Source organism: Lissotriton helveticus, chromosome 6 (genome assembly GCF_964261635.1).
Source record: "Lissotriton helveticus chromosome 6, aLisHel1.1, whole genome shotgun sequence".
Taxonomy (NCBI): domain Eukaryota; kingdom Metazoa; phylum Chordata; class Amphibia; order Caudata; family Salamandridae; genus Lissotriton; species Lissotriton helveticus.
In genome coordinates this window covers 1,534,066,867-1,534,086,665 of record NC_136067.1, presented here as the reverse complement: position 1 = coordinate 1,534,086,665, position 19,799 = coordinate 1,534,066,867, and positions in this window count along the sequence as shown.

Here is a 19,799-nt window from a genome sequence, read left to right as displayed (position 1 = left end):
AAAAGCGGTCCCTCTTCATAACTGTCTACCACAACAGGCATTCCAGTCCTAAACCCTAAACATATCTGCCATCACCCTCACCAATTGAAACCTCTATTGTGTGCACTGTGAAACCCACACACTTTTCAATTCAGAATGCCAAAACACTCTCATATACTGGCAAAGAACACAGCCACGTTTCTACAGTTGAAAACAGAAACCCTTCCTTTAAAGACCAGGGATTGAGGTTGTGATGTATCCTACTGGTTAGAGCCTTGACTCCACATCTCACCTCTGTAGTATCCTTCCCAGCCTGGGTACTCATAAATGAATATGTCAGACACAGAGCTTGGAATTACATGGTTTTATTCCACTGCGTCTTACTGCGCACTTAACAATCTAAGCATCAACTCTATTCCTCCCACCCGAACACCTACGTCACAGTTTTACGGAGTCCATCAGGAACCAAAAGGGCCTCGTCATCACTAACTTACAAGACACTGCATCTCTCCCTTTGTTAAATAAAAAGAAAACATTTTTACAGGTATACATATATATATATTCACTGAAAAAACCATAGGTTATAGACCATATATAGTTAGGAATTAGCATTTAAAAAACCTTTTTTTACTCACACAAAACCATTGAAATTCCATATATAGTTAGTTGTACTAACTATATATCGCGCACCCGCAATCCACTGCTGATCATGTCACATATTACATCATTCATGACATGGTCAGTGACATCACTGATGACATCACTGATGACATCTCAAATGACATCACTGATGACATCACTGATGACAACATCCAGTGACTGTATGTTTCTGTAAAGTTAAAATATGACTTACATATTGAAGAATGAGTGGATTTATAAGTGTCTGGATGAAAGATTTAGTAGGTGCATGACTGAGTGTATGAGTGAGTGATTAAATGTGTCTCACTGAGTGCATGGGTTAGTGACTAAACTGTCTTAATTTGTGCATCATTATATCTGTTGTTCTGTTAACTGCTGCATGTGTTGATCAGTAGCTATATGAGTAACTATATGGGTTATTAATTGGTTGCCCAAGTATTTGTATGGGAGACTGAGTGTGTGTGTGGGTGGTTGAGAGGTGTATGACTCTGTGCATAGATGTGTGAGCAGTTGATTCACTAGATGTATGGGTTCAAAAGTGCATGTGGGAACAGCTGTATGGGCGGTTGACTGTGTGCATGAGTGTATTGGTGAGTGAATGGATATCTCAGTGCTTTTTGTCAAAGTAAGTACATATGTAAAACACAGTACATGTGAGAGTTGACATATATAAATAACTGTGCATAAGAGCCAGTGAATGTGTGACTGGCTGTATGGATCATTGTGAACTTGTATCCGGGATTTTATAAGAGAGTAAATATGTGTTAGTATGTGTTTCAATAAGTAAGGTGTGTATAACTGTATAGTTGAGGAAATGGAGGTGTGATTGATTCTTTGCATGACTGACTAGGTGTGTGAGTAATTCCATGGATGAGTGACAGTCTGTGAGTGTCTGTTTACACTGAGTGTATCTAAGGTTATATTAGAGTCTGAAGAGGTTCATCGTATTATCACATGAATGATGTCATCAGTGATGTGATCAGTAATGTCAAATGAGATGTCATCAGTGATGTCATCAGTGATGTCATTTGAGATGTCATCAGTGATGTCATCAGTGATGTCATTTGAGATGTCATCAGTGATGTCATCAGTGATGTCATTTGAGATGTCATCAGTGATGTCATCAGTGATGTCACTGACCATGTCATGAATGATGTAATATGTGACATGATCAGCAGTGGATTGCGGGTGCACGATATATAGTTAGTACAACTAACTATATATGGAATTTCAATGGTTTTGTGTGAGTAAAAAAAGGTTTTTTAAATGCTAATTCCTAACTATATATGGTCTATAACCTATGGTTTTTTCAGTGAATTTTCAAGGTTTTGTAAATGCTAATTCCTAACTATATATGGTCTATAACCTATGGTTTTTTCAGTGAATTTCATTGGTTTTTTAAAAGCTAATATCTATAGCTGTAAAATGTATTCTTCTTTAAATCAAAAAATATATTTTATATGTTTATTAATAATTTTTTTTATTATTATTTTTTTTTGTTTGCTCCCGGTTCGCGAACCGGGAAGCTTCCCGTTAGCTCAATTTGATGCCGCGACCCGGTCCGCGAACCGGTAAACGTTCCGTTTGCGCAACTGCCGCGTTAGAAATCAACATCGTGACGCGTCGCGGAAGCGCGACGTATCACGTTGTCGCGTAATGCGTCTTATGACGCGCCGCGTTAGCGCACCCGGAAGTGCTCCGGTACGAGGAACTGAGACGCGAAGCGCAGCTCCCCGGAAGCGATCCGGGGCGCGTCGCGAAAGCACGACGTATCGCGTTGCCGCGTAATGCGTCTTATGACGCGCCGCGTTAGCGCACCCGGAAGTGCTCCGGAGCGCGAACCGAGGCGCGAAGCGCAGCTCCCCGGAAGCGATCCGGGGCGCGTTCCGCAGCGCGTAACTTAAGCGTAAAAGTCATGTGACTTGTTAATAAAACTTTTCATTGGTTCATTTCACTTTTGGTTTCCTAATGATGTAAGGCTAGGTCAGGTGACCTAAAAATAACACTTTTCATTGGTTTAGAACTATTTTTTTTCTCAAATGATGAAAGCCCCCACCTTTTTTCTCGCTCTGACTTTCAACTTTGTGAAAGGAAGACCTATTTTGCTCAGTGGAAAATGGCTTCACTAGTAGCTGCAGCTGGTGCACCCCCACCACCACCATCAAGGAAGAGAGGACCACCTCCACAGTTCATTCCCAACATAGAGGAGGAAGAGGATCAAGAAGAGGAAGAGGAAATACAGACAACACAGTTTTTACAAGAGGAGCCCCGGGTATCTCATCATAAAAATAGTTTCATTTGGCAGTTTTTTTCTTTTCCTGAAGGACAGAAAAAAGTTAATGCTCGGTATGTGACGTGCCTCATATGCAAAGAGGACTTATCTAGAGGCACAAATAAGAAGTATAGTTTCGGCAACTATACTATGCACCGTCACTTGCAGAGGTGGCATCCACTAAATTACAGCCGTACAGAGATGCGTGATTTTCAAGACAACCCACCAACTCCTGTGGCCAGGACATCGGCACAGGTATCTCTGTCGGGGCCAGAGGCACGAGAAACAGTGCCAAATATTCAGGACAACTTTGTCCACATGAAGATTGTCTGTTTATATTGCGGTACCTTACTCTCATGTGCCAATATGAGCATTAACTTAATAAACAGAGCATTTGAAAACCACAAGTGCTCTAAACGCCCCAAAAAATAAAAAAAATGTTTGCTCCTGTTGAGCCCTTTCCAATGCCTGTTTTTTGTTGTTTCCCCTCCAAAAAAACCAAAAAAAACATAAAATTGTTCAAAAAATACAAAAAAACCAAAAAATGTTCAGAAAAATAAAAAAATATATAAAACAACAAAAACATTAAAAAAAAGTTATTTTCAGAACTACCTCCCCTTTATAAAAAAATTGCTAGAATGTTTAGCACTCTGGCAAGCTCTATTTCTTTTGGTTCGCTTCCCGGTTCGCGAACCGGTACGCGAACCGGGAGCGAACCAAAATTTTTTTTTTTTTTAAAAAGAAGAGTAAGTATAAGGGAAGTAAACAGAGAGTAATGTTAAAAGAAAGACAGCTATAGGGACTAAACCAGAGATACTGTTTAATAGATTTATTTACCGAAGAAAAGATGGAAGAGGATATAATTGTGAAAAACAAAATAGATAAGGAAGGGAAAGAAAAAAAGGAGAGTAGAAGAATAACAAAGAAGAGTTTCTTAGAGAATGTGAGTGAATGTTCAAAATAAGATTAAAACATGTGGAATAACAGAGAGAAAAAACAGAAAGCAGAAAAGAAGAAGTAACAGAAAAAGAATAATTGAAACAGCAAAGAAATGTAAATAACATAGGGCCATATTATCAACATAGGCAATAAAAGTTTTGCAGCTTTTATCGGCAGAAATGTGTCGCTAAAGCCGCTTTTGCAGCAGAAAACTGCCGCTAAAACCGCTTTTGCAGCAGTTTTCTGCCGATAAAAACAGCAATAATTTTATTGGCTGAGTTCATAATATGCCCCTTAGTGCGCTTCAACTACACAGAGAAAGCATAATGAACAAGTAGTGAAAGAGTGATCAGTCAAAGACACTAAGAGTAATAGAGACGGAGTGAGTGAACAAGAGTGAGGAACTATGAGAAGAGAGGGACTGAGAAAAGGAGTGGAAGGAGTAGAGTAAGTAAGTAATAGAGAAAGGAATGAGGGAAGTAGCAAAGGCAGGAAAGTGAGGGTTAAAGAAATGAAGCAGTGGAACTAATAGTAGTTAAATGTGATAGAAATGTAATGAAAAGAGTACAAAACATTTACCTTATAATTGTCGTTAACTTAGTCACTTGTTATTTTTATACTTTCAATCTGTGAAAGAGAGAACAAACATTTGAAAAATATTAAAACATGTATTTAAAAATTAGAAAAGACAAGGGAAAAGATTGAAGGACAAACAGTTTTTCAACAACTTTGACACTTACAGAAGCTTCTGCTTCTCCAAGCCCCCTACACAGTCCTAAAGATATACATTTTAAACTAACAGTATCTTGATGCAGATGAAGTGAGGCCTATCTTGGAAAATGGTGCATCTTTTGCACTGCTGTTGTCTCACAAAAGTGACGCAATGGCAGCGCAAAAGAGGTGCACAATCATCATAAAACTGTTCCTAACATTTTAAATGATTGTTTCAGAATGGCAATAAGGTGTGTCCTATCCAGATGTTTGTTTCAGGTGAGGCCTACTCAGGGTTGCAGATCAAATTTAGCCTTGTTGAAGAGTACAGAGGAGATAATACATGTGCAGGCCAACCAATAAAGTTCAGACTTCCTCTGTTTCCCTGGACAAGCCTAAACTTCATCTGCACAATTTGATTCGTAATGTTACGAAACACAGGTAATGTATTTGAAAAATGTGCAATTTCTTTTGCTCATTTCACAATCACATCACTTGTGTTTCCTTTGGTTAGGTATCTCATTGTGCAGATGTAGTCCAGCATATGAAAGAGTACGCACTGCATGCAACAACTTTGACACTTACTGAAGCCTCAGCTTCTCCATACCCCCTACACAGTCCTAATTATATACATTTTAAACTGACGGTATCTTGCTGGAAAAGAACTGAGGCGTATCTTACAACATGGTGTATCTTTTACACAAAAGTGACGGAACAGCGGCGTAAAAGAGGCACACAGCCTTCATAAAACTGCCCTAAACATTTTAAATGATTGTTTCTAGATGCTGATAAGGTGTAACCTATCCACAGATTTGTTTCAGGTAAGTCCTACTCAGGGTTGCAGATGAAATTTAGGCTTGTTGAAGAGTATAGAGGAGATAATACATGTGCAGGCCTACTAACGAAGTGAGTCATGCCCACTGCACTCTTGAACAAATGTCAGACCTCCTCTGTCTCCTGGAACAGGCCTAAACCTCATCTACACAATGTGATGTGTAATGTTAGGAAACACAGGTAATATAATAGAAAAACGTGCAATTTTTTTTGCTCATTCCACAATCACATCACCTGTGTTTCCTTTGCTTAGGTATCTCATTGTGGAAATGTAGTCTATCATATGAAAGACTACGTAGAATGTGAGCACTGTATGCAACAACTTTGACACTTACAAAAGCCTCACCTTCTCCATACCTCCTACACAGTTCTAAATGTACATCATAAATACAAACAGTGCAGAATTAATTATACATGTTAAATGGTTTATTTTTGCTGTTCTCAGAATGTATCAAATTTCACTAAAAACAGTGACTTGAAGGTATTCATCATATAACAGCGGGGAAAAAAAAACACAATCAAAATGATTGTGTTTAAAAAACCCATATAACATAACCAATCAGAAATCAGACCTCCTCAAAAGTAACTTACTTTCCATGACGTCGAAGGATGTCCTATGAACAGCTTACACTCGGTTGTGCTGTTTTTATTTTCAGCCCGCCACTTTCTGAAAGAAAACCTCCATCGTTTTGAGAAATATGTTACATACAATAAATGACTTCTCGCTCTCTACCACACGTTTCCACAAGGCCAAATCATGTAAGAGCCATTTATAACTCTTGGAATTCTTGTAAGCAAATCCCGTCATTTTCTATTTCCGCAACTTTCAGAAAGAAAATGTTCAAGATCACTTTCACAATCCTAGACTAGTAATATCTTACCCTTCTTGCTCACTCATGTTCTACATTTCCTATGACACTGATAATGCTTACTATGAAGCAGACTTACACTACCTCTATGACTACTACAATTATTTAATTCTCTACATCACTTTTAATCACAAAGCAATATAAAACAGTAGATAAAATTATATCAACCCCTAGAATCATTATACGCCAGTTACCTACCCTAAATTCTCTTTTCTGAAAACAGAAAGTAAGAATATTTTTAAGTAAAAAGGCAACATTGTATCGTAGTCAAATGGCACTAATTTCCGAAACAGCAAATTTTTTTACATTTTCAATAACCTGTGTAAGAAGCGGATCTTGTCAAATGACCATCATGCCATATAATAGCTGCAGTTACAAATGTTCTTCCTAAAATCAACGACTGTGTAGCCACAACATTTGTAATTAAAGTTGAAGACTTACTTTCATCAGGTTTATATGGTTGGATTTTTAAAATGACATTATAATCAAAAGTTTGGACCAATAATCTAGACAGCATTGCAGACTTACATTCCCTCTACTCCATGTTTTGATTGGCTGCTTGAATTAGCTTATAAAAAGAAACAGTTTTTCTGAACTCATTCAAAGTGCAGTTATTTTTCCATGACGTCAAGTGTTATGGTAAGAAGACCGTTTGCTTTGGGAAATACTCTGTTGTCCTTCAACTAATCTGTGCCCACCACTTTCTGTAAGAAAATCTTCTTTTTTTCCAGGAACTATTTAATACTCAAAAATAACTTATGTCTCTGTACCACACTTATCCTCAAGGCCAAATCGTGTAGGAGCCATTAGAACCTCTTGAAATTCCTCAGAGCACATCCCGAGATTCTTTCCCTAAAATTTTGGTTTTAAAAACACCAGGTAAGAAATTTTAAGGTCATATGGCAATTTTTTTTTGAAAGTTAAAACAGAATCGTTGCAGAATGACCAGCCGTTTCTAGACTTTAAATAAGCTGTGTAATGTCCTGATGTTATTGAAGGACCGTCATGATATATAATTGCTGCAGTTACAAAAGTCCTTCCTGATATTGACAACTGTGAAGCCACAACATTTTTAATCAAAGTTGTCAATTTTGTTCCATCAGGCCTACATCGTTGGAACATTAAAATGACATACTGGCCATATGTTCGTATAAATAATGTTGACAACATTTCAGACTTACATTGGCTACACTCCATGTTGTGATCAGCTGCTTTTACTAGCTTATTAAAGGACACTGATTTACTGTCTGGCAAAGTTAAATATATAAATCTTTCTGAGTCTACACTAGTAGTACTTGATACCCTACAGTTCTCGCAGTCATGCTGCCATTGATAAGAAAGCCCAAACAGGTGATCTACATCTACACCTTCAGCATGCAATACATCAAGCATATACATTAAAAACTCCTGACAATCTTGCTGAATATTTTGAGAGAATTGTGTTTGACCTGAACATCTGTCTAACAGATTTCGAATTTCAGACACACTTTCTATTTTTGTTCTATCAGTGCTACATTTCTCTAACACAGAATTTAACAAACTGCAAAATCTGTGATCCGAATTGACCACAATCTCTTCTTTTACATTTTCTAGAGAAAACAAAACATTAACCACTACATTAGCATAGCAGTTGACACCAGAACTGTTTTCAAATTGAAAACCAACAACATCTTCAACAGAATCCTTTTTCTTTCTGCTTATAATTTCAGGTTCATCGACTTTTCGTCTTTTTGCTACAACCTCCCTACTATTGGTCACATTTCTTCGTTTCCGGCCTACCACACGTTTCTCAAACAAAGGATATTGAGGCAAATGTGGCGCATACTCTCTTCTTAACCTATTGTATTCCTTAACACAATCTAGATCCGCACAAATGTTTGTGACATCACACTCAATCAAGTACAATCCCGATAAAGTTCTAACTCGTGACAATGCCACATATGCCATACCCTCCTTGAACACAGAACTGCCAATATTCACCAATGCACTGTCTACACTTAAACCTTGTGATTTATGGATTGTCACCGCATATGCCAAGCAAACAGGAAACTGCTTACGGCAAACATATAAGTCTTTTACAAGCAAAAATCTAGCAGAACAACGACCAATTAGCTGTACTTCCTCAATGCCATCAAATGTAATTTTTAAAAATTCAATTCCATCTCTATTTCTGTATTTCACAAAATCAACAACATTACCCATTGATCCATTTACCAGACCTCTTTCAACATGTAAATTCCTTCTTAAAATTATATGGCAATTTAAGCACACATTCAGAGTCTTTTCAAAACCTGCAGTTTTAGATATAGTCTTCTCTAATGAATCCAATTATGTTTTCAAATTCTCAGACAACATAATTGTTGATCCCATATGCTCTACTCTGTCAATAGCTTCCAGTTTCACAATCTCTTGGTTTTCTAAATGCAACATTTTGTTGTTGAAGATGGCACATTCTGCAAGAGTTGGCATCAAACATATTCCAGATTTCTTCTCAGTAATTTTTTGAGAAATATTCTCAGGCACAACGTCTTGTTCTGGATATAAATTTGACAGTAATCGTGCATGTAAAGCTTCTTTCCCATGCTCGTTCACTTTTCCAATTCTAACATCTTGTAGAATATTCTTGTAATCTTCATCCTTTGCCTGACGCATATTTTCATGCAGTTCAGCATAATTGAAGTTTAACCATATTTTGAACACAGGTTGTCCTTTCACTGGTGTCAGCTGCAGAAGATCTCCGAAAACAATGATGTGTTTGCCACCAAATAACACATCATACTCTGTTTTAAGAACTTCTTGCATTCTCAAATGCACAAAGGCAAGCATGACATTGGAAACCATGCTTACTTCGTCAATGATAAGAAGTTTCATTTTCCTCAAGACTCTTGAAACTTCACAACAAGCATCTCCAGATAACTTGTGGTATTGTAATTTGTTATCATGCTCCACTGGCAGCATCAATAGACGATGCAAAGTAATACCTTTAATGTTATGTGCTGCCAGTCCAGTTGGAGCGGTGACAACACAAGACAGCGATGACTCAGTCCTTTCCTGCAAATAACATGAAATTGCTTTAATGAGGAAACTTTCTCCAGTTCCCGCTTCTCCACTCACGTACAGTCGGACAGGCTTCAACGACGTACATGAGCACTCTTTCTTCTCATGACTTAATCCATGATCAATTTGCTTGGTAACTTCATCATATATTTTCCTCTGCTCAACGTTGAGTTGTCTTTCCAAGTCTTCTAAGTTAACCACATCCTCCTGAGCATGTGCCATGGCTCTTTCCACTTCATTCATGGCAGTGGCAGCTTCATTTTCGATAACAGGTCCTCCTAGTGGATCCTGACTCAATGAAACAGAACTCTGACTGTCCTGAGAACTGTCTCTGGCAATCTCGGCTGCAATCGTTGCTTCCTGCTCGATTTCCGCATTCAACATTTCAAGATATTTGGGAAAAGCAGGACATTCTATGGTCTCCTTGGCAGCAGTGAAAGAGTCTTCGTAACAGAGGAAATCTCCAAGCAGTTCCTCTTCTGCACGCCAAGGCTTAAAAAGTTGCAAAAGTGCTAAATAGAAAAACTCCTTTTTTTCAGGAGATTCGCCACTCAATTTTCGATGGTTTACCAAGTGGCATTTTCTTTGCTTGACCAGACATCCCTCACTTCCAATTACAGCATACACTCCTTTATCAATATCTTCTTTGATGTTTCTCTTGAATATGTAATTTTGTAGAACCTCATACAGACAAACATTCTCGAGGTGACTGCTTCGATTTGGATAATATGTATCCAACATGTTGGTCTTCAAAATATCGGTACTGTTTGGCTCCTTTTCCGCCAAATACTCAATTTCCCCGCACAGGTTTCAGAACTCGATTACGCGTTGCATCAAGACCAAGACTCGCCCAAACGATACTCCTGGATTTGGCATAGAGACTTGCTGAAGACAACCGGTCAGAACATTCGTAAGCTCCGATTTCTCGATGTGACAACATCTTCAGACTGAAACTGTACAACCTATTTTTGAGGCTCTTTTCATGGGAAATGTCCTCCCACATATCCTTCAATTCTGTCTTTTCTTTTTTGGTGATGTAAGATGTCACATACCGAGCCACAGCCATACAGTTATCAGCCACGAACTGTATATCCATGTTAGCATTCCACATGGACAAAATCACTGGGTTGTAGTCGTTGATATACTTGGACTCTTCGTTCCTTTTCAAATTGTATGTGTTTTTAGGTGATTTCTTCATCACATTATGTCGCAGCGAAGACATCAAACTGTTCACTCTTCCTTTAGAAATCACCGGTCGTGGAAAGGCGAAACGACATTTGGTGTAGAACTTGTCCTTGTTTTTGAATTTACGACGACAGTACTTTCCGCAACGATGGCTTTGGAAGCGTAGAACTTGTTCTCTTAGGCTTTTGTCCTCCTTTGCGTTTGGAACAGCACATGTAGAATACTGTTCTATGAAACTCATCACTAAGTCTTCTGGATCTGTTCCAAATTTAGGTGCATCCTTGATCCACAGCAGCATATGTATATGAGGAGCACCTCTTGCTTGGTACTCCTTTCTCCAGAAGAAATCCAACACCTCTCCAAGAGGTGGATTCTTCTTATTCATGATGAAAGACATCATAGCTTCAAATCTATGATTGAAGTACCTGCATACATTGACTGGATCCAAAGAGCACAGTTCTCCGGGTGTCTTGAATTCGATGTTTTCGATGTTTCCATTTGCCTCTCGTAGAAATTCAAGTAAGTCTTCCCAGCCATACTCGGCACAGCTCAGAGTGAGGAACCATGTGGGAGTTCCTAAGTTCCTCAGCATACATTTTAAATCACCATGACGACGGTACCAGTACTCATTAGTACCACGCTGACACGCCATGAGATTAATCAGGTGACAATCCAAAATACTGTCTTGGACATTGACTTTATCCATAAAGTCACTTGCCGAGATGTTTTGCATCTGTATACCACTTTTCAAGATGTGGTTCACTGCATATGACAGTCCAGACAGATCGCTTTCAAACAGGAGATGAAACAAATAGGGAATGCATTGTCGAAACCTAGCAACTTCTGCATACAATCGTAAAGTCCGGTATTCAGAAGCAGGAATTTGATGAGGTCGCTCATCATATCTTCCTCCTTGACCTGTTGGAAATAGCTGTGGGAAACACCGAGCTTCCAAACTTTCCTCCCAGACACTAATGGGACTCCCTTTGGCTTGTTTCATTTGAAACAACTCAATAGCATTCCCCATGACTTCCTTGGAATGCAAAGGATGAACACTATAATGTTCATATATTTCTTCACTTTTAGAGGGTTCTACTTTCTCAATTTGACCAGCACACAAATCGCTATCCTCTTCCTCACTTACTTCCTCTTCTGCAACATATACATTCTTATAGTACTTATTATTTTTTTTCAAATACAATGTTGCCTTTTTGACTTTCCTAACATCCACTAAATCTTGCCATATTTTCTTATTCTTTGTCGGAACCCCATTAACTAAGATAACCAGAGGTTCCTCTTCCACTTTTTCTATTCCAATTGTGTTAATGTTTTTCTTCAAATCTAGAGGCAAATAAACAACTCTTCCCTTTAATCCTCTCTGTAAATCTGATGGAGGCAATTTCCCTGTCTTTGGCTCCATTCTTACAATAGCCTGAAAGGGATGGATACTTTGAATCAAAATAGATTCATAAGTATTTAAATCCTTCAATTCAGAAGGAATCTCAACCAATTCCAGATTATTCTGAACCGCTCTAGCAGGCATCTGGTTTTGATTTAATTTGTTACAACAATAAATACACACACGTTGATCCGATCCCAAATCAAAACAATTTTCTACCATCAAGTATGTAGCGAAATCCTTCCATTCACTATTATTTTCCCTTTCACTTTTTGCATATAAATCCACTAACTTTGTCTGATTCTTATAATAAGTGCGTCTACAACACACACAAGTGAAATTAGGCCTCTCACTTGATTTCACCTGAAACGTGGCAATTTCCTTCTGAAAATTATCTGTACTGGAAACCTGTACACTATCTTCCACATTACCCTCTTCTTCTGGGTCAATTTCAACATTCTCCTCTTTACTTCCAAAGTAACAAAACTCAATTTCTTCACACATATTCTTCACATCTATTTCAGAACCATGCAAAAGAGCAGCGCATAATTGTTTAAGCATAACTGCTGGACTCTTAGCATAATACAACATTCTAACTAATTTCCTCACTTTATTATGATGCACTGCTAGCATCCTGAAATGATGAAAAACACTCTGGCATACTCTCCTGGAAAGACAAGCCAGTGAATGACCATGCAAACCTGTCACTTCTCTCACTCTGCAAGGATCTAATTCTTGCAACAACTTCATTTTCTGCTTCAAACTTTTCTTATTAAATGTCCGTACAAAATCACAAAGCAAATTGATGGAATCCTGTCGCACACTGCAAATACTACTACACTTCCAGGTGTACACAGGTCCCTTAGGACGTCTTCCTAAAACCTCATTACCTAACACCTCCTCTGCCTCTGTTGTCAAAAGTTTTTCTTTTTCAACTGGACAACCATCTTTCACCTCATAAGCTCGACCGCTGGTGTCAACTGCATGCACCAAATCATTATCCTGGAAATAACTCTCCTCATTGAAAAATGCCTCACAACTTGAACTATGCATCCATTCTCCGGAAAAAACTTCACAAAAATTACTACGATTAACTATTCTCTTCCATCTACTATTTCTTTTGAAATCATAAATTGCCTTGTTTAGCTTCCTAATTCTATTGATTATCAAAATAAATAACTTTCGTTTAATTTCAAATGCCTGATCAATAATTTTCTCAACTTTTTTTTTTCTCTTATAAAAAACCACTTTCTGTTGACCTTTCTTAATATTTTTTAACAAATTGCCAATTATCCTGTTGCGGAACATTCGTTTACGAATGTCTCTAAACTGTTGTTTCCTTCTACTATCATGCACAGAATTATCTCTTGCTCTAGCAGTAACATTTTTGATTGGCCTTTCCTTTCCGTTTAAATTGCTTCTCTTTTTCTGTACAACAACATTTTCTGTAGTACTACTTTTTTTTCTACAAATGTTTCTTATGAATGTTCTCATGGTCTTACCCGGTGCTTTCTTGGTGACTTGACGATTTTTTATTGTAGAGGACTGCTGCACTAACTGATGGACCTGCTGTCTTTGACGTTTTGTAGCCTTTCTGATTCTATCCTTAGTTGGCATTCTGAAATTTTGAAATGATCTGCAGTTGAATCTGTGGTAAAATATAATAAAAAATGTTATTAACCACTATTACCAAACAGTAAATCAATAACAGTCATCAAAAACTTAACACACTACTTGTTATTTTTACATAGAACAATTTTTAGTGCATTGGCAAATTTAGAAATCACAAATAGTAGCAAAGAAATTGAATGCTTCCACATTTCACCTGTGTTGTTTTATATGTGAATCTGAACTAATTTTATGAGCATATTTTAATATTTTATTGAAGACACTACACATAACCTGTTTTTGAAGGTGTGTTTAATTTTAAATGAAACGGTTTACATTTTTACTTTTCATTTCTTCTAAATTTTAAATATAAATGTTTATAGTTCCATAGGCTCAAGCAGGTCAGCTTCCCAGCCTATGTCATACAATTCTGACAAATCAGCATCCTCATCATAGTCTTCATCATCCTCAGGATTTAAATCATCTAAGGGATCCACTTCCACTGACGTTTCAATCACAAGTTCAACGATAAGATCAAGATCAACTGATTGCTCATTATCACTCATACTTGATGTTGTCGTTATCTTTAAAAAAAGAGAACAACAATGAGATGTTGCAGAGTAAGGCACAAATCTCAGAGACTATAATAGTAAAATTGTTTAACAAGAGTAACATTTTGCAGCTATTATTTAGCCATGTCCAGCGATGCTGAGGAGGTGAGTCCTATGTCCAAGTTTTCAGTAAACAGGACTCATCTCTTCATAACCTTGGATAAGCCTCACCGACTCTGTGTCCCCTGCACATACTTAAATGTAAAAGAGCAAATTAATGTTAACTGGCACATCCCCAGGGATGCACCAGTTAACGTGCACCGCTGCTCTGCCACCCATGGTGTGCCGCATTTACAATGTGGAGCACCATTGAGTAAAAACAGCACAGATGCGTCATGCATCTGTGCCGCAAAAGCAGCACATTGCACGAATCACGTCGTAAACACGACATGTCTACTGCAATGCACAGGAGGAAGCCACACATTGCATGGTGCTTCACTCCTTATGCCTGTTTCAAACAGGCGTAAGGATTTGATTCAGCAATGCTATAAATCTGACTCAGTGAAATCTTCTAAATTTCACTGTGTTAGTTTTACAGGGCTTTCATGCAAATGAATGCCCACCCTGCAACAAAACACCTATATGAAACCTGACGCAAGTTTCCTGTGGCACAGGACTTTACAGCATAACACATCTGCCTAGATGCATCAAGTTGTAAATATGTCGCCACATAGCAAATCTTTTGCACCGCCGCTGCGTCACAAAAGTGATGCCCAGTGACGCAAAAGAGGCATACACCTATCATAAATCTGTCCCTAATATTTTAAATGATTGATTCAGGATGACGATAAGGTGTGGCCTATCCAGAGGTTTGTTTAAGGTGAGGCCTACTCAGGGTTGCAGATGAAATTTACGCTTGTTGAAGAGTACAGAGGAGATAATACATGTGAAAGCCTACCAATGAAGTAAGTTATGTCCACTTCACTCTTGAAGAAAGGCCAGACCTCTTCTGTGTCTGTGGACAGACCTAAACCTCATCTGCACAATGTCATTTGTAAACTTAGGAAACACATGTAATGTAATTGAAAAATATGGAGTTTCTTTTCCTCATTTCACAATCACATCACCTGTGTTTCCTTTGCTTAGGTATCTCATAGTGCAGATGGACTCTAGCATATCAAAGAGTACACATAAGTTGAGCAGTGTATACAACAATTTTGACATTTACAGAAGATTCAGCTTCTTATCTTGTTGGAGATGAAATGAGGCCTGTCTTGCAACATGGTGCATCTTTTGCATCACTGCAGCATCGGTTTCATGTAGCACAAGACTTTACAGCATGACACACCTGCCTAGATGCATCAAGTTGTAAATATGTCGCCACATAGCAAATCTTTTGCACCGCCGCTGCGTCACAAAAGTGACGCACAGTGACGCAAAAGAGGCATACACCTATCATAAATCTGTCCCTAACATGTTAAATGATTGATTCAGGATGACATTAAGGTGTGGCCTATCCAGAGGTTTGTTTGAGGTGAGGCCTACTCAGGGTTGCAGATGAGATTTACACTTGTTGAAGAGTACAGAGGAGATAATATATGTGAAGGCCTACCAATTAAAGTAAGTCATGTCCACTTCACTCTTGAACAAAGGCCAGACCTCTTCTGTGTCTGTGGACAGGCCTAAACCTCATCTGCACAATGTCATTCGTAAACCTAGAAACACAGGTGATGTAATTGAAAAATGTGGAGTTTCTTTTCCTCATTTCACAATCACATCAACTGTGTTTCCTTTGCTTTGGTATCTCATAGTGCAGATGGACTCTAGCATATCAAAGAGTACACATAAGTTGAGCAGTGTATACAACAATTTTGATATTTACAGAAGATTCTGCTTCTTATCTTGTTGGAGATGAAATGAGGCCTGTCTTGCAACATGGTGCATGTTTTGCATCACTGCTGCATCGGTTTCATGTGGCACGGGACTTTACAGCATGACACATCTGCCTAGATGCATCAAGTTGTAAATATGTCACCACATAGGAAATCTTTTGCACCGCCGCTGCGTCACAAAAGTGACGCACAGTGGCGCAAAAGAGTCACACACCTATCATAAATCTGTCCCTAACATTTTAAATGATTGATTCAGGATGACGATAAGGTGTGGCCTATCCAGAGGTTTGTTTGAGGTGAGGCCTACTCAGGGTTGCAGATGAGATTTACACTTGTTGAAGAGTACAGAGGAGATAATACATGTGAAGGCGTACCAATGAAGTAAGTCATATCCACTTCACTCTTGAACAAAGGCCAGACCTCTTCTATGTCCGTGGACAGACCTAAACCTCATCTGCACAATGTCATTCGTAAACTTAGGAAACACAGGTGATGTAATTGAAAAATGTGGAGTTTCTTTTCCTCATTTCACAATCACATCACCTGTGTTTCCTTTGCTTAGGTATCTCATAGTGCAGATGGACTCTAGCATATCAAAGAGTACACAGAAGTTGAGCAGTGTATACAACAATTTTGACATTTACAGAAGATTCAGCTTCTAATCTTGTTGGAGATGAAATGAGGCCTGTCTTGCAACATGGTGCATGTTTTGCATCACTGCTGCATCGGTTTCATGTGGCACGGGACTTTACAGCATGACACATCTGCCTAGATGCATCAATTTTTAAATATGTCGCCACATAGCAAATCTTTTGCACCGCCGCTGCGTCACAAAAGTGACGCACAGTGACGCAAAAGAGGCATACACCTATCATAAATCTGTCCCTAACATGTTAAATGATTGATTCAGGATGACATTAAGGTGTGGCCTATCCAGAGGTTTGTTTGAGGTGAGGCCTACTCAGGGTTGCAGATGAGATTTACACTTGTTGAAGAGTACAGAGGAGATAATATATGTGAAGGCCTACCAATTAAAGTAAGTCATTTCCACTTCACTCTTGAACAAAGGCCAGACCTCTTCTGTGTCTGTGGACAGGCCTAAACCTCATCTGCACAATGTCATTCGTAAACCTAGAAACACAGGTGATGTAATTGAAAAATGTGGAGTTTCTTTTCCTCATTTCACAATCACATCACCTGTGTTTCCTTTGCTTTGGTATCTCATAGTGCAGATGGACTCTAGCATATCAAAGAGTACACATAAGTTGAGCAGTGTATACAACAATTTTGACATTTACAGAAGATTCAGCTTCTTATCTTGTTGGAGATGAAATGAGGCCTGTCTTGCAACATGGTGCATGTTTTGCATCACTGCTGCATCGGTTTCATGTGGCACGGGACTTTACAGCATGACACATCTGCCTAGATGCATCAAGTTGTAAATATGTCACCACATAGGAAATCTTTTGCACCGCCGCTGCGTCACAAAAGTGACGCACAGTGGCGCAAAAGAGTCACACACCTATCATAAATCTGTCCCTAACATTTTAAATGATTGATTCAGGATGACGATAAGGTGTGGCCTATCCAGAGGTTTGTTTGAGGTGAGGCCTACTCAGGGTTGCAGATGAGATTTACACTTGTTGAAGAGTACAGAGGAGATAATACATGTGAAGGCCTACCAATGAAGTAAGTCATATCCACTTCACTCTTGAACAAAGGCCAGACCTCTTCTATGTCCGTGGACAGACCTAAACCTCATCTGCACAATGTCATTCGTAAACTTAGGAAACACAGGTGATGTAATTTAAAAATGTGGAGTTTCTTTTCCTCATTTCACAACCACATCACCTGTGTTTCCTTTGCTTTGGTATCTCATAGTGCAGATGGACTCTAGCACATCAAAGAGTACACTTAAGTTGAGCAGTGTATACAACAATTTTGACATTTACAGAAGATTCAGCTTCTTATCTTGTTGGAGATGAAATGAGGCATGTCTTGCAACATGGTGCATTTTTTGCATCACTGCTGCATCGGTTTCATGTGGCACGGGACTTTACAGCATGACACATCTGCCTAGATGCATCAATTTTTAAATATGTCGCCACATAGCAAATCTTTTGCACCGCCGCTGCGTCACAAAAGTGACGCACAGTGACGCAAAAGAGTCATACACCTATCATAAATCTGTCCCTAACATGTTAAATGATTGATTCAGGATGACATTAAGGTGTGGCCTATCCAGAGGTTTGTTTGAGGTGAGGCCTACTCAGGGTTGTAGATGAGATTTACACTTGTTGAAGAGTACAGAGGAGATAATATATGTGAAGGCCTACCAATGAAGTAAGTCATGTCCACTTCACTCTTGAACAAAGGCCAGACCTCTTCTGTGTCCGTGGACAGACCTAAACCTCATCTGCACAATGTCATTCGTAAACTTAGGAAACACAGGTGATGTAATTGAAAAATGTGGAGTTTCTTTTCCTCATTTCACAATCACATCACCTGTGTTTCCTTTGCTTAGGTATCTCATAGTGCAGATGGACTCTAGCATATCAAAGAGTACACATAAGTTGAGCAGTGTATACAACAATTTTGACATTTACAGAAGATTCAGCTTCTAATCTTGTTGGAGATGAAATGAGGCCTGTCTTGCAACATGGTGCATGTTTTGCATCACTGCTGCATCGGTTTCATGTGGCACGGGACTTTACAGCATGACACATCTGCCTAGATGCATCAATTTTTAAATATGTCGCCACATAGCAAATCTTTTGCACCGCCGCTGCGTCACAAAAGTGACGCACAGTGACGCAAAAGAGTCATACACCTATCATAAATCTGTCCCTAACATGTTAAATGATTGATTCAGGATGACATTAAGGTGTGGCCTATCCAGAGGTTTGTTTGAGGTGAGGCCTACTCAGGGTTGCAGATGAGATTTACACTTGTTGAAGAGTACAGAGGAGATAATATATGTGAAGGCCTACCAATGAAGTAAGTCATGTCCACTTCACTCTTGAACAAAGGCCAGACCTCTTCTGTGTCCGTGGACAGACCTAAACCTCATCTGCACAATGTCATTCGTAAACTTAGGAAACACAGGTGATGTAATTGAAAAATGTGGAGTTTCTTTTCCTCATTTCACAATCACATCACCTGTGTTTCCTTTGCTTAGGTATCTCATAGTGCAGATGGACTCTAGCATATCAAAGAGTACACAGAAGTTGAGCAGTGTATACAACAATTTTGACATTTACAGAAGATTCAGCTTCTAATCTTGTTGGAGATTAAATGAGGCCTGTCTTGCAACATGGTGCATGTTTTGCATCACTGCTGCATCGGTTTCATGTGGCACGGGACTTTACAGCATGACACATCTGCCTAGATGCATCAATTTTTAAATATGTCACCACATAGCAAATCTTTTGCACCGCCGCTGCGTCACAAAAGTGACGCACAGTGACGCAAAAAAGTCATACACCTATCATAAATCTGTCCCTAACATGTTAAATGATTGATTCAGGATGACATTAAGGTGTGGCCTATCCAGAGGTTTGTTTGAGGTGAGGCCTACTCAGGGTTGCAGATGAGATTTACACTTGTTGAAGAGTACAGAGGAGATAATATATGTGAAGGCCTACCAATGAAGTAAGTCATGTCCACTTCACTCTTGAACAAAGGCCAGACCTCTTCTGTGTCCGTGGACAGACCTAAACCTCATCTGCACAATGTCATTCGTAAACTTAGGAAACACAGGTGATGTAATTGAAAAATGTGGAGTTTCTTTTCCTCATTTCACAATCACATCACCTGTGTTTCCTTTGCTTAGGTATCTCATAGTGCAGATGGACTCTAGCATAT